Source organism: Notamacropus eugenii, chromosome 3 (assembly GCF_028372415.1).
Source record: "Notamacropus eugenii isolate mMacEug1 chromosome 3, mMacEug1.pri_v2, whole genome shotgun sequence".
Lineage (NCBI taxonomy): Eukaryota > Metazoa > Chordata > Mammalia > Diprotodontia > Macropodidae > Notamacropus > Notamacropus eugenii.
Window position 1 is genome coordinate 283070574 of NC_092874.1, and position 16047 is coordinate 283086620.

At 41.4% G+C, this 16047-nt stretch overlaps 1 protein-coding gene across 2 annotated transcripts in view; it reads right to left on the bottom strand.

Moving 5' to 3' along the window:
• The window catches only part of BLTP3B (bridge-like lipid transfer protein family member 3B), a 93533-nt gene that overhangs the window by 57165 nt on the left and 20321 nt on the right, over positions 1-16047 (bottom strand). The gene's annotated exons all lie outside the window — the stretch shown is intronic.

A 16047-nucleotide genomic window follows, 5' to 3' on the forward strand; every position in this document is an offset into this window, starting at 1 on the left:
ATATGGAGAGGCAACTCCACCAGTAGAGGTTAGTGTCTTCTATACTACTGAGTCTTTGGATTTGCCAACAGATGACCCAGCCAGGATATGCCAGGATCAAGGCTTAAATCCAATGTTTTTGGCTGAAAGACCAGCTCTACAGCACAAAGCCCCACTGCCTCTTCCAAATCATTCTGAAATCCCATTTTTACCTCAAATGTCTGGACAGCTAAAGCAAAAGTTTTCTTTTTCAAATTCAGTAAAATCAAAATATATTATATCCACCACTATCTCCCCATTAGCAGCTTGCACATATCCTTATACATACGCACAGAAGTGGAGCCTTGACTTTCTTACCTTTTACTCTTTTAACTCCCTGAAATTTGGCTTTCAACCTCATCTTTCCACTGGAATGGTTCTTTCCAAAATTGACAATCATCTTTTTATTGCAAAATCCAACAGCCCTTTCTCAATCCTCGTTCTTGCTAACCTCTCCATACTTTCGACATTGTCAATCATTCTCTCTTTCTTAATATTCTTTTCTTGCTAAGTTTTTGGAACCTTGCTTTCTCCTCTTCCTACCTGACTGCTCCTTATCAGTCTCCTTTGCTGGATCTTTTTTTTTTTAATTTTTTTTATTAATTTTATTTATTTTCAGTGTTCTACAATCACTACCATATAACTTAGGGCTTTTCCCCCTCCCTCCCCCCCTGCCTTCTCCTCCCTCCCTGAGATGGCATACAATTTTATATAGGTTCTATACATACATTCCTATTAAATACATTTTCACTATAGTCAAGCTGTGTAGAAGAATTAAAATGAATGGGAGAAATCATATAACAAACCAAAATGTAACACAAAAGAAAAGAAATGCGATTGAATTCCATAGTTCTTTCTCTGGATGTGGAAGGCATTTTGCCTTAAAAGACCATTGGGAATTTTTTTAAGTCCTTGCATGGCAATGAAGTTCCAAGTCTACTAGAAAAAACTCTCGCACACTGTGGTAGTTGCTGTGCACAAAGTTCTCCTGGTTCTGCTCTTTTCGCTCAGCATCAGATCATATACGTCTTTCCAGGCCTCTCTGAAGTCTTCCTGTTCATCATTTCTTATAGCACAATACTATTCCATTACACTCATATACCATAATTTATTCAGCCATTCCCCAATTGATGGGCATCCCCTTGATTTCCAGTTTTTGGCCACCACAAAGGGTGCTGCTATAAATATTTTTGTACACATGGAACCCTTTCCCATTTTTAAGATCTCTTGGGGAAACTGTCCTAGAAGCGATATTGGTCAAAGGGTATGCACATTTTTTGTAGCCCTTTGGGCATAGTTCCAAGTTGCTCTCCAGAATGGTTGGATCAGCTCACAGTTCCACCAACAATGAATTAGTGTTCTAACTCTCCCACATCCTCTCCAACATTGATCATCTTCCTGTTTTGTCATGTTTAGATGTGATGTGGTACCTCAGAGTTGTTTTGATTTGCATCTCCCTAATCATCCTTCACTGGATCTTGATCCAGGTCATGTCCTCCAACCATGGTAGTCCCACAGGGCTCTGTCCTGGGCATTCTTCACTTCTCCCTAGTCTCCACTATTTCATTTGGTGATCTGATCAGCTAACATGGAATCAATCAGCACCTCTATGTAGACGATTCTCCTACTTATCCAGCCCTAAGCTCTTTGCTGACCTCCAGCCTCCCATCTCCTGTTGTCTATATTAGCACCTAATGCATAAGAGATGCTGGCTACTGCTAGGCATCTCAAACTAGATGTCCAGTAAACAGCTTTGCCTCAACATGTCCAAAGCAGATTTCATTATGTCTCCCCAAAAAAGCCCTGCCCTCATCCTACTTTCCCAAAGACCACTGAGGATACTACCCTCTCAGTCGCCCAGACTCACAAACTAGGCATTACTCTCCTGCTCACTCTCACCCCTATATCCAATCGGTTGCCTAGCCCTGTTCATTTTACATTCATTAAATCTCTCACAAGAATTTCCTCTCCTCTGATGATGCCACCCTGTTTGCAGGCCCTTATTACCTCATGTTCGGACTATTGCAATGACAGGCTAGCTGGTCTGCCTGCCACAAGTCTCTGCCCACACCAATCCATCCTCCAATCAAATGTCAAAGAATTATTCCTAAAGCATATCACACACATTCCCCAATAAAACTTGAGTGGATCCCTATCACCTCCAGGATATTAAATACAACATCCTCTGTGTGGCATTTAAAGCCTTTCATAATCTGTTCTCATGCTCCTCCTTCCAGTTTTCTTACACCTTCCACCCTTTCTTCCCACATATTGAGATGCCGTCACACCAGGATTCTCGCTGTTCCTCAAGAGACACTACATCTCTAGGCATTTTCACTGGCTGTGCCCCATACCTGAAATTTGTTCCTTCCTCACTTCCATTTCCTAGCTTCCTTCAAGTCCCAGTAAAAATCCTACTTTCCACAGAAAGCCTTTCCCAACTATCCCTTAATTCTAGTTCCTTCCCTCTGGTGAATATCTTTCATTAATTCTACATAGATCTTGTTTATACATAGATATTTGCACATACACAGTGAGCTCCTTGAGATCAAGAACTGTCTTTTGTCTTTCTTCGAATCCCCAGAATTTAACACAGTGCCTGTCATGTAGTAGATGCTTGCTTGCTTATACACACACACACACACACACACACACACACACACACACACACACACATATACATTTACTGACTGACACAGGTGCTATAAATGTTTAAGTGACATGAATTTCTAACTCTTCTTCATCACAAATTACCAAATCAGCAATCTGGAATTTTTATCGCCCTAGAGAAACAACTTTCTGTCTGATACATCTCTTGAGCTCAGGAGTTCTAAGTTTCAGTGTGCTAAAGTGATCAGGTGTCCACACAAAGTTTGGAACTCATAGAGTAAGCCCCTGGAAACAGGGGAACAACAGCCCCTTGCCTAAGAAGGCACAAACCCACCCAAGTTGAATGCAGTAGATGGACGTTTTTGTGCTAATCAAAGGGGGATTGGACTATAACTGGCCCCTTCATATCTAGCCTGAGTGAGATAGGGAGGACCAATCTTTAAAAAAAAAATGTAAGCTGTGATTCCATATGGCAAAAGGAAAGCAGAATTTCATTTAGAGAAATGTGCTGCCCACTTTGAGGAATGGATCTATTCCATAATTAGAGGATGTCAATATAAGAAACTCTTACTGTTAGTGCTTAATGGGAGTTAGTTATTTTCACAAAAGAAAAATAATATGAAAATACCCACTGTATATATAATCCCAAGTCTAGATAAATAAATGGTGTGAAAACTTTCAATACCACATACTATAATCACCTGTCATTTTATCCAAAGGAACTTGAAAAATATAAAGCTTTCAGGTTTACAACCCAACAACCTTACAATAACCCTGTAGAATAAGTAGTATCAATAATATTGTTATTATATTATTATGTTATTATATTATTCCCATTTTAAAGATGATAAGTGCTTATCACTTCAAATTCAAATCCCACCTCAAATCCTGGCTGTGGGACCTGACCCTCTCTAACCTACAATGCCTCATCTGTAAGAGGGGGATCTGTAACTGGCACCTTCCTCACAGGGTTGTTTTGAAGATGAAGTGAGACAATATTTGTAAAAATGCTTTGCAAATCTTAAAGTAATAATATAAATGCTAGTTACATATATTATCATAATAATGGGAAGCCAAGACATAAAAGGGAGCTGGAAAAAGAGCAAGGAAGGGGATCCTCATATAGCGGCAATGCAGCTGCAAAGAGGAAGCAGGAAAAGTCCAAAAGAATCAAGGAATGAGGGAAGAGAAGCATGGGATGGAGAGAAGGGACAGAAGCACAGCTGGGGCCCCTCTGGAAACAGTGAGTGACACAGACAGTTACGGAGGAAGAGGAAAAGGGAGGAAGAGAAGAGGGAAGAGTCCAAATAGCACATGCCTCTATTTAAGAAAATTCAATACATAAAACAACAAACTTATGAAATCAATAAAGTATATGAGAATCTTTCATTTACATGAGGATTCATCTCAGCAGTCCTTTAAAATGGAGAAGTTTATTAGCAAAGTAATGGGAAAATGAGGGGAAGCCCATCAACTGGGGAGAGGCTGAATAAGCTGTGGTGGGTGGTTGTGATATAATATTATTGTGCTACAAGAAATAATGAGCAGGAAGGTTTCAGAAAAACCTGGGAGACTTAACACAAACTGACGCAAAGTGAGGTAAGCAGAACCAGGAAAATGCTGTACACAGAAACAACAACATTGTACAATGATCATCTGTTACTCTCAGCAACGTGAAGATATGAAGCAATTTCAAGGGACTTGGTGAAAAATGCCATCCACTTCCAGATAGAAAACTGATGGGCTCTGAGTGCAGACTGAAGTTTATTTTCTTCACTTTCATGATTTTTCTTGTTTTACTTATTTCTTTGTGTCAACATTCCTAACATGGAAATGTGGTTTGCATAATTTCACATGTATAATGTGTATAACATTTCTTGCCATTTCAATGAGTAAGGAAGGAGCAAGAGAAAAGAAAAGAATTTGGAATCAAAAATATAAAAAGATAGATACAAATGCAAACACAATTTTTTAAAAAAGTATATTTAAAACATGACTGGATTTATACAACATCTACTAGATTAAGTGAATCACACTTGGACCTGATATTTTCTTTTTTTTTTTTTTTTTTTTTTATTTTGTAATGTTTAACATTCACTGCCATACAATTGTGATTTTTATCCCCCCCACCTACCCCCCATTCCCCCCCTCCCTCCCCATGACTGCATACAATTCTGTATAGATTCTACATATACTTTCCTATTGAGTATATTTTCACTATAGTCATGCTATGTAGTCAGACTAAGATAAATGAAAGAAATCGTATAACAAATAAGAACATGATACACAAACACATACACATACACAAACATGATCTGCTACAATATGTGAGTGACTTCCATATTTCTCTCTCTGAGTGTGGCAGGCATTTTGCCTTGAGATCCTCCATTGGGATTTTTTTTTTTTTTTTTTGGTAAGGAGTTCTTGTGTTATTACAAAAATCTAAGTCTACCAGAAAAAACTCTCACACACTGTGGTTGTTGCTGTGCATAAAGTTCTCCTGGTTCTGCTCCTTTCACTCAGCATCGGACCTGATATTTTCAAAAGAATGTCAAGAATTCTTTAGTGATTCTCTGACATTATAAAAAGAAAATCAATATCTATTAATAACTTTTCATTAAAAAGAAATATTCTCAATAAGCCATGGTTCCATTTTTTAATATCCTCAAAAACTGTAGCAAAACTCTTGTGACCACAATTTCTGGTTACACCATTTAGTATTTTTAAGCTAATTATAAAAAATGCTTCAAATATAGTATGATACATATACAGAGGCATAAAGACAATGCTCATGAACAAAAATTTCAGTACTTCATATTAATAATTACTACATAAAGCATGACAAAGTACTATACTGTTGAAAAGCTCCTGCTCCTTTCCCCAAACCATTTACTCGGCTGCTTTTCAATATGATTTCTATACAAATTATATACAGAACACAGTTCCTGACATTAAGAGGTTCCTTACCTTTGGTATGATGGACTGAATGTGTAAGCAAGTATATTTACTTTACATTAGAAATCAGCAATAATTCAGGTGTGTATACCCTGCCAAATCTCCATTTATTTGCTTTGAAACTTTTGTGGGTTCAATCAATATACATATATACATGTGTGTGCGCACACACACACACACAAAGAGAAAGAGAGAGAGGAAAAGAGACAGAGAGACAAAAAGACAGAGAAGAAAGCTCTTTGTAAATTTTAAAGTGCTACATAAAAGTTACATAACACATCTTAGATGATCATATGCAAATATGTGGCTAAACTATTATTCATACAAACTAAACACATTTTTAACTGTTTAGAATGCTTCATTTAAAATTACAATGCAGCTTATCCCAGTTTAGTAAGACCTCTGTTTTCCATTATCTGGAATGTATATACATATACACATACACATACACATACACATACACATACACATACAAGCATGTATACACACACATGCTCAGGCTGGGCACACCTCAGTCTAACAGTGAGGGCATTCCCAGAACTGCTGGAGTCCCAGTTGACTCAGTCTGGACCTTAGGGAGGTAGAGGACTCTAATGTCCAAAGTCTTCCTCAGTAACCTCTAGGGGTGAGTCCTGATGTCATTGATCTCTGCCCTGACCTCTGGACTTACCCTGACATTACATTTCCTGGTTCCCTGCTTATCAGCTCACTCTTGTCACCAGATAAGACACATACACATATAACGCCACCTGGCTGAGTTCAGTTCTCTGGGTATTGTTTTTCCGTAAGAGCAGAGCCTGTTTTTATATCTCCAGAAACTAACACGGTGCCTGGCACACAGTTATCACTTGATAAACATTTGTGGACTGATTGCTCAAACATTAGTATAGAGAGGAGAAAGATTCAATTCAAAAAACACTATGTTCTTACCATGTGCAAAGGTGGCAAAGATTACTTTGGCATCAATCAGACACCTACTATGTGCTAGATGCTGGGGATAAAAAAAGAAAAAACAACAGAATCCAGTCCCCAACAATTTCCATCCAGTCTAGTAGGATGTTGAGATGGATCCACAAAAATATGAATACAAGTGAAGTTAGAACGACAGAGGCAACAAAGTATGTGGATGAATAGCCAGTCTTGCAGGTAAGAAGACCTGGATTCAGTTTCTGCCTCTGTGTGTGTGCTGGGTGACTCCAGAAAGGTCATTTAACCTCTCAATACCTAGCACATTCTAAGACCCTAAGCTGCAGAATAGGAGCCAATCTACATAGGAGAGGGAGTTTTCTCACTCCAGGTTACCTATACCTATGAATATACAGGTCCACTACCCAAAAAAGGAAAAGTTAGAATGAGAGATCTGCATGGAGGAGATGAAACAAAAGATTCATGGAGGAAGAAATCACTTCTGACTGGAGGCAGGGTACACCACATTTGGGAAAGACTCAAGGAAGAGGCCAGAACTGAGATGGGCCTTGATGGAACCACAAGATTTCTACCAAAAATTAAGAGGAAGCCTGTTCTATACCTGGGACACACTGTGCAAATGCATGGAGGTGAGAGAACACAGGATGAGACTGGGGAGAAAGAAGGCTAGTTAAAACCTTCTGGAGGAAAGTAGTTTATGATATAAGCCTCCAACACAGACTGGAAGCACACCATGGAGGAGTCTGAATGCCGCAAAGAGCTTAGTAATCGGAGTCACTGGACTTTTTTTATCAGGATAGCAGCTCAATCAGACATGCTCTTCTTCCTCCTCCCCTTGTCCTCTTCATTTGTTAAAAGAGACTTGGGCAACACTGTGAAGAATAGTTTGGAGATCTCAGAAACTAAAAGCACAAAGAGAGAAAACTCTTACAACATTCCAGACAAGTGGTAAAAATGTTACTAGTAGTAAGGTGCTAGTGGGAGCAGAAAGGTGGTAATAGATTCAAAATACCGATTCATAGTGGGATACAAACTGATTTAAACAAAATAATTAAATGCTCTGTGAAATGAATCTTGTAACTTGTTTTTTAAAAAACTCAATATGTAATATCCTTTTGCTGCAATCACTTGCTTTAAACATGATTCAACCCTGAGTTCACCAGATTTTGACACATGCCCTTTAATTCTCCATCATGAAATTGCCATTTGATCACAACGGATATTAAGCATACCTCTGACTAACAGACCTTTTTCCCATGTCCCACCATTATTCTAGCCCATAGGTTTTCAACTAGTTTAAATCAGATGAGTTCCCAGACCACTGAGGTATATTTATCTCTGTCTCATGAACAAAATTCTTAACCTCTTCTGACACGTGGCAGGGCACCAAGGTAGGGTTACTATATTCCATCTTCATTTGGAAATTTCTGAGATTACAGATGCCCTGAATGGAGACAAGACTTGCAGGTCCAATGAAGGTAAAACGTTCTCCAAAATCTTAAGACATTTTTTTAATCTGATGAAGATCCCCAGACCTTAGAGGATCCCCTGGACTTCTTTTAACAATGGCTTATGTATACACTTGAATGAAAAAGTGATTTTCATTAACCTAAATTATCTTTCTGCTCCGGTTTTTGTATTGTCTTGCCCGACACAAGTGTTTCTTCCCTGGGCCTCCATTAGCTCATCTATTTAAAAAAAGACTTGAACTAGGACAGAGTGCAGGAAATTCTGGACCCTGAGCAAATCATTTAACCCCACTCTGCCTCAATTTCCTCATGAATAAAATGGGCATTCTGATAGTACCTACCTCCCAGGAATAAAATGAGATAATCTACATAGAGCACTGTGCAGAATTTAGAGGCCTAAATAAATGTTAGCTAACATTATCTTGTGACATGTTGAGGGGGAGGATGTTTTCCTTTGTCTCTGTATCCCTAGCATGCAAGTGTTTAATACTTGATGATCTAGGCTTCCTCTGGTGATCACTGAGGTTATGGGAATGGATGAGGTGATCCCGTTGGAAGGACAGGTTGCCCTTAGTACCCCAAGAGGTACCATCTTCAAAAACTTCATGATGTGCCTCCCCCCAAATCCTCAGAGGAAATGTCTTCACATCCCTATTGACTCAGTGGGGTTCTCCTAGTGTATTGGTGCAGAGGAAAGAGTACTGGACCTGGCAAGAAGACCAGAGTCCAAATCCTGACTAAGACACATATTAGCTGCAGGACTCTGGGGCAAGTCACTTCACCTTGGTTTGCCTCAGTTTTCACAACTGTAAAATGGAAATGACAGCACCTACTTTACAGAGTTGCTGTGTGGATCAAACGAGATACCATGTGTCAAGCGCTTAGCATAGTGCCCAGCACACAGTAGGTGATACATAAATGCTTGCAACCTTCTTCTTTTCCTTTCTATCAGGAGAGGCCTTGGTATCAAGGTGGATGTGAAGAGCCCTGGTTGTCTGGGTCAGGATGCTGACATAGGGGTTATTACCGTAGTCCTTCACTTCCTAAGCTCCTCATCAACCCCAAGTTTCTGGAGTCTAATGACAGTACTAATAACAACTAGCACTGATATACTGATATAGTCCTTCAAGGCTGGCCAAGGCAACAATAAGTCAAACGAATTTCTTAAGTACTGTCTATGCCCTGGATATTGCTGGGAATCCCACTTCAAGAAGAGCTCCTATTCTGGTGGGGGAAGACAGATAAAAGGAAATGACGTTGGGGGCGCGGAAAGAGAGGAAAGGGGTACACAGTAGAGAAGGCCTAGAGAATAAGGAATACAGCCATCTGATCTTCCCAACAACCCTCAGAGGTAAGAGTTACTATCATCCCCATTTTATAGATGAGGAAATTAAGGCTAAGAGGTCAAGGGTCTTCCTCAAGATCATACAGCCAGCATCAGAGTCAGGGTTTAAACTCAGGTCTTCTTGAAGCCCAGTCCACACTGCTGCTCACCAGACTGTCACAGGCCCGAAGCATCATGCCCCTTTCCCCCCTCCCCAGAGGGCCTGTTTGAAACAAAAGTCCCATCTGCCCAGACAGTTTAGATCTCACACTCAAATTTCACCAATCGATCTTCCTACAGCTTTATAGTGTTGTGGCAAAGACACCTATAGCTAAGACCTGAGGCCATTTTAGGAGCCAAAAAGTGAGATCCAACTGCCATCCAAAATAGACTAGATATAGGGTATGCCAAGTCATGGGGGGAGGGGAGGTGACAGATCCAGTATGCCAAACTCAACTCTTTTTAAAATGTTACCCCTTTCCTTGCAGAACCCCATTATAGAACCTCATATTATTTGGATAATTCCCCATTTTAACTACTTCCTAAAAAGGGGCAAGGGATAGTCCTCATCTCCAGCTGGTAAACTCTTCAAATTGACTCCACTGGACCACACCCTCAACAATATTCTACCATTTGTTTTACACTTCTAAAACCTCTCCAACTCCAGGGTGGTGAAAGGGTGTAAGTAGGAAAGTAAGTAAGCAGGTGCAGTAATAGGGTGCTCATTGCAGGGGATGGTTCCTAATTCTTACTCTGGCTTCCCCAGCCAACTCCTTTCCCTACAATGCTGATCTCAGCAGGATTCAACACATCCTCCAGCTTAGAATTTTCTCTCTTCATTGGGTTTTACTTCCTATCCCTACCAGCACTAACTGCCTTTGACTTGTGCAGTGACTAAGTCATCAAGGGCCTCTTTAAGTTCAGGAAACAACCCCTAAAAACCAAGAGCTCTGTGGAGAACTACTGAATGCACTGCATGAGTTCATTTCCATTTTCCTAATGTCAGCAATCCAGCTTTTCCAAGACCCTTTCACCTAAAGCAGAGGTTCCCAAATGTATTTGGCCTACCATCTCCTTTTATTAAAAAAAAAAAAAATTGCTCAGTGCCCCCTCAAAAAAATCTTACAAACTAAGAAAGAAGACTCAGATTAAGTGTACAATTGCCCCCAAAACTACTACAGTCCCCCATGGATCATTCCAGAGACCCCCAGGGGGTGGTATTGGCCACTTTGGGAACCACTGTGCCTCAAACAACCTCTGGGTCAGCGTAGGTCCCTTCTCTGTCCCACTAAGGGAGCTGACCCAAAACATATGAAAGGTGCCATGGTGCCCTACCAGGTCATCCTTTCACCTTTCCCCCATTTCTAACATGAGAACTATGAAATCACCCAAATACAAGAGCCAATATATAAGCAGAGAAGAAACCAAAAAAGAGATGGAAGAGTAAGATGGAATCAAGGACACAGAGAAAGATGTGGCTCTCCTCCTTGCCTCTAAGATTCGATGGATACAATAATGGTGGACCCACAAGGGCAGGGTTTTGTGACTTCCGCCAACAAGCAGCTTTTGAGTAAACAGGATATTGAGAGATAATCTAAGTTGGGAACCAGCAGAGCAGGGATTGAGACTCAAGGACAGAAAAGAGCAATCCAGATGGTGCTGTAAGCCACTAGGGAGGGGAGTGGGCTTGAAATAAGGACCTGTTTTCCTTAACACTTTTCACACTGCTCTAACAAAACAGACAGTGCCCCTGAGAAGTTACCCAACAGCAAGGTTCCTTGAGTTCTCATCCTCATTTCTTAGGCAATACTCTACTGCCATTACCCAAGGGAAGTAGGTAGTCTGTCTTTAATCACCTCACCTCACCTCTGTCAACAGAGAGCCCAAGGGTACCCCACCAGGGTGAGAAAGGCACTGGATTTGGAGCCAGCTTCCAGCATTCAAATCCTGCCTCAGTCACCTACAAACTGTGTGACCTTGGGTGAGTAAGGCTACCAAGGCTCTCTCAGCTTCCGTTTCCTGATAAGGAAAAAGAGGGGGTTGGACTAAATGATTTCCAAAGTTTCTTCAAGATCTCAATGGAAAATCCCAAGAAATATTTTCACTTGGGAATGATGGCATCTCAGTATACAAATGATACATGGCTTGAGTAAATTAGAGGCCCACCATTTCATGTTACTTAATTAACTTGGCACAGATTTAAAAGATTAATCAGGCACTGACTCTTGCAGCCTTCTCCCAAGTGACATAGCTTCTCCTCCAACCCCAGCCAACATGGTCACTGTCCTTCAGGGCCAGCTTACCCAACTGCTACCAGAAGGCCAACCAGATCTCAGTCTTTCTCTGTCCACTCCTTTGGTCTTTAGAATAACGTCCTGTTTTGTATGGACCTCCGGACCACACGTTACTTCTAATTGAAATCTGAAATCATTTCACATGTCATCTTTGCTATGTGTGCTACATTCCTGCTCTACAGAGATGGTAAAGGTACTTCTGTTCCTTGAAGGTCTTAAAGTCTTTCTTGTAAACTATCTTCTGAGCCACTTAACATCATGACTGATTCATTAGATCAATCATTAAATGACTTGAACTAAAGTAAGGGTTCTTAACCTGATGTCTGTGAATAGATTTCAGAGGGTCCGTGAGCTTGGATGGGAAAAATATTACATCTTTATTTCAATATAACTGCTTTCCTCCAAAGTCCTTGTTTTTTGTCACATGCATTTAAAAGCATTAGTCTAAGAAGGGGACCATGAGCTTCACTAGATTTCCAAAGGGGTCTATGATACAAAAAAAAAGGTTGTCTAGAGATTACCTTTCATTTCCTTTATGCCTCTCAACTCCTGTGAATATAACAACAATTAAAATAATTATTATAATAGCTGGCATTTATTCAGCACTGTAATATTTGCAAAGAACTTTGGAGACCTTATCTCATTGCATCCTCACAATGATCCTGTGGGGAGTGGGTGCAATTATTAGCCCCATTTTATACATGAGACACAGAGAGCTATATGGAGACACATATAGTTAGTAAGTGTCTGAAGCAGGATTTGAACTCAGGTCTTTCAGTCCAGCACAGCTAGGTGATACAATGGCTAGAGCACCAGGCCTGGAGTCAGAAGGACCTGGGTTCAAATCCGGCCTCAGATAATTACTAGCTGTATGACCCTGGACAAGTCACTTAACCCTGTTTTCCTCAGTTCCTCATCTGTAAAATGAGCTGGAGAAGGAAATGGTAAACCACTCCAGTATCTCTGCCAAGAAAAGCCCAAATGGGGTCACAAGGAATTGGACAAGACTGAAATGACTCAAAACAATTTTCAGTCTAACATTAATTCACTGGGACACTCAGGTGCTGTTTTAATTTTTATTATCAAACCAGACCAGCCTAATTCTCCTCCTGTAGGTACATAGAAACATCAGATTACAGGAGGTAATGGCAATGGGGCCAATGAATCATGTACAAGAACTTAAATGACTGAACATTTTCAGTTTCAGAAACTCACTATGAATCATGACAGAACTATTAGAGCTCAAGTAAGTTAAAAAGTAACCACAGGGCTCAACCTGGACACGTGGCAGTTGTCTTAGTTTGCCAAAAACAACCACTACCTTTGTCCTGGAATGTGTCAGGAACATTTGATTTAAATCACACCTTATCTAAACATCAAATCAAAAGAAAAACAAAACCTCAGTTTAGTAATGGTTACTTTTATTTTTTTTTACTTCTTTTCAACAAGGAATTCCGAAATGGTTTCTGAACTACTTACAACTTTTTAAAGGGATCAGGAACCTGCAGCCTCGAGACCACACGTGAACTTCTCAAGTGCAGCCTTTGACTGAATCCAAACTTCACAAAAAAAATCCTACAGGTTCCCTAAGAGTCTAAACCTCATGTTATGAAGAAATGTATTTTTCTATATAAAACCATCATATATTCATGATATAAGTACCATATTGTACTGTCATATTTGATTCTGCATTGGACTAAAAACATCTTTGAGCTCTGTAGCTGTACCAGTTTTCCCTGTAAACTTCAAAACTTCACTCATTTTACAGACTTTGGAATTTAAAGTTCTTCTAAAACTGCTAGTAATGCAGCTCACTCAAGATGAATTATGGTTCAAACTGTTATTATACTGTATATGTGATTATATTTGTCTTTATGAAAGAAGAATTTGAACGATGGGTTTGAGAGATTTGAATCTGAAGGATTAACTTGTCAGTGGATAAAAGAAAAAATGAGCATGAGGCTTGTTCTAATAAAACTCAGTGAGCGACTTCTGAGTAACTACTTGGAACAAGGTTATTCAGCACTCCTTGACTTAAGAGACAAATATGGGGAAGCTAAGCAAGAAACAAACTGCCAGCTTGCCTGAGTCATTCTTGACTATGACCACATTATGAAATGGAAAGAATGACAACTCTTAGTTTTATCACCCTACAATATCCAGAGTTTAGGACCCAGGCCTTTTAGAAACTCTTTCTTACATGGGAATGAATCCAAAACCAGGCACATTTTGGTGCCTCTGGTTATTCACCTACTACAAAACTGGTTGTGGAAATAAGCACACCCATTAATGAATGCATACTTTGGAAAACTCAACCTTTGCAAGGAGTTTGGTTAGTTAACAGCAACAGTAACATCTGAGCAAGAAAACATTCCAAGCTCTTGCTTGCAGAAAATCACTGCCTCATCTCCAAGAGACTGTCATTAAGCAAACCCTTTCCAAAGGGGACAGAGGGCACAATGTGGTAGGTATAGCGAAGTCTTGACAAAACCAAACCAAAGCAACTCACGTCACACGGAAAATCAAAAGTCAGTGGGACAAGGTCATTGATTATAGGATTCAGAAGTGAAAAAAGGAGCTCAGCAGTCACCTAGTTCAGCCTCCCTTTTCAGAAGAGGAAACTGAGGCATAAAGCAGGGAAGTGATTTGCCCAAGGACATGTGAGTAGTAGACAGTAAACTGCCCATTCAAGCTCAAAGACACACAGTTTCTGAGTTGAAGAGGATGGCAACAGCCACTTAGTACAAAGAATACCTAAAAAACAGATCTCTTTACAGGATGCCCATTCTATACAAGTGGTCAATGAGCCAGGTGCTTGAAGACGTTTGAGGACAGAAAAGCTACTTTGGCTCTGCAACCACCATCTCCCTTTTGGACAGCCCTAACAGCCAGGCAGTTTTTTCCTTAAGAAGCCTGTCCCTAGTTCTATCCCCTGAGGCCATGCAAGACAAGTCTAATCCTTCCACAGGACAACTCTTCGGACTCAAAACTGGTTATCATGTCCTCTCTAAACATCCCCAGTTCCTTCACCTAACCTTCACAGGGCATGACAGGGCTAATTCTCCTCCTTGCACAGCTGTCCCTCATGCCTGGGCAGCACTCCCTGCTCTACCTCCTACTTTCCTTAAAAGCTCAGTTTAGTCCCCTCAGCAGTTAATGTTGTTTCCCCCCACACACTCTCCCTCTGCTTTATATTCCTTTTACAGTATCTCTGAGTTTCCAGAGTCATCCACTCCCCCTTCCTCCTTGTTTGCATAGACTTCTACTTGTAGACCCCAATTATGGGGGATAATTATCCCCATATTTGCTTTCCCTTCTTTCCCACCTCCCAGTGTTCTGTTTTTTCCCTTCCTTCCCATTCCTCTGTTGAGAATATCAAACCCTAACAGAACCACTCCCAGGCTCTCTGTCAGAGAGATTCCCGATGACAGAGTTCTGAGGGGATACAGTATTGATAGCATTTATTGTGTCTATACTGCTTCCCTGAAAAAAAAAATGTGCCTCCCTTAATGGTAGTGCCTGGCATGTAGTAAGTGCTTAACAAATGTTTACTGATTGCTTACTTGTTTACTGAAACGAAAGAGTAATAAGATGTAGAACTGACAAGGACCTCAGAAGTCACCTAACCCAGCCCCCTCCTTTAGAGATAAGGAATCTGTGAGGCTCTGAGAGGTTAAATGACTTCGGGAAGGTCACACAGCTAGCAAATGTCTAAGGAAGGCTAGGAAACTCAGCTTATGACACAGAGAAGGTCCTTAATACACACCTAGTGACTGATTCATTGATTTCTGACTCCCAGTCAGGGGCCCAGGAGAGGTGGGAGAGGAAGCAGCCCAAGAGCACAGAAGGATGCGAGCCTGGGTAAGGAGGACAGACCCTCCTTCCTCACAGAAGGGCCAAAGGCAGCCTGGAAGGCTGAAGGGACCCTCCGAGGTCATCGAATCCAGCCCCTCCGTTTGGGGGAGATGGCAGCTCAGTCTGTGATTGTCGGGGACAAGCTCTGCCCCGGGTCTTCCCGATGGCAGGGCAAGGCAAGCCTCCCCCTCCACCACCGGCCAGCTCCAGGCAGGGGGGCAGGTACCTGGCACCTGGCAGGCGCTGGGGGAAGGCTCGCTGGCTAACTACAGGCTGGAATGAATGAATGAGTGAGTGAGCGCCCCCAAGGCCCTTCACCCCCGCTTTCTTGGGGCTCATCTCCGCCGTCCTTAAAAATGTGTCACGCAGAACGGAAAACAACGTTCCCGATGCGGCAGCCCTCTGATTTACAAGCCCCCAGTCATCTTTTGCCGCCCCCCCCCCAGCAGAAGTAAATGGGGGGGGCCGGTCTGACATCAGCGCCGGGAGGGCGGGGGTGGTTAGAGGGGTCCTCGTTCCGAGGCCACGATCGCCCGCCCCGGAGTGGGGGTGGGGGAAGCCCGCGCCGCGGGGGGCCTTACTCTAAGGCCACGGT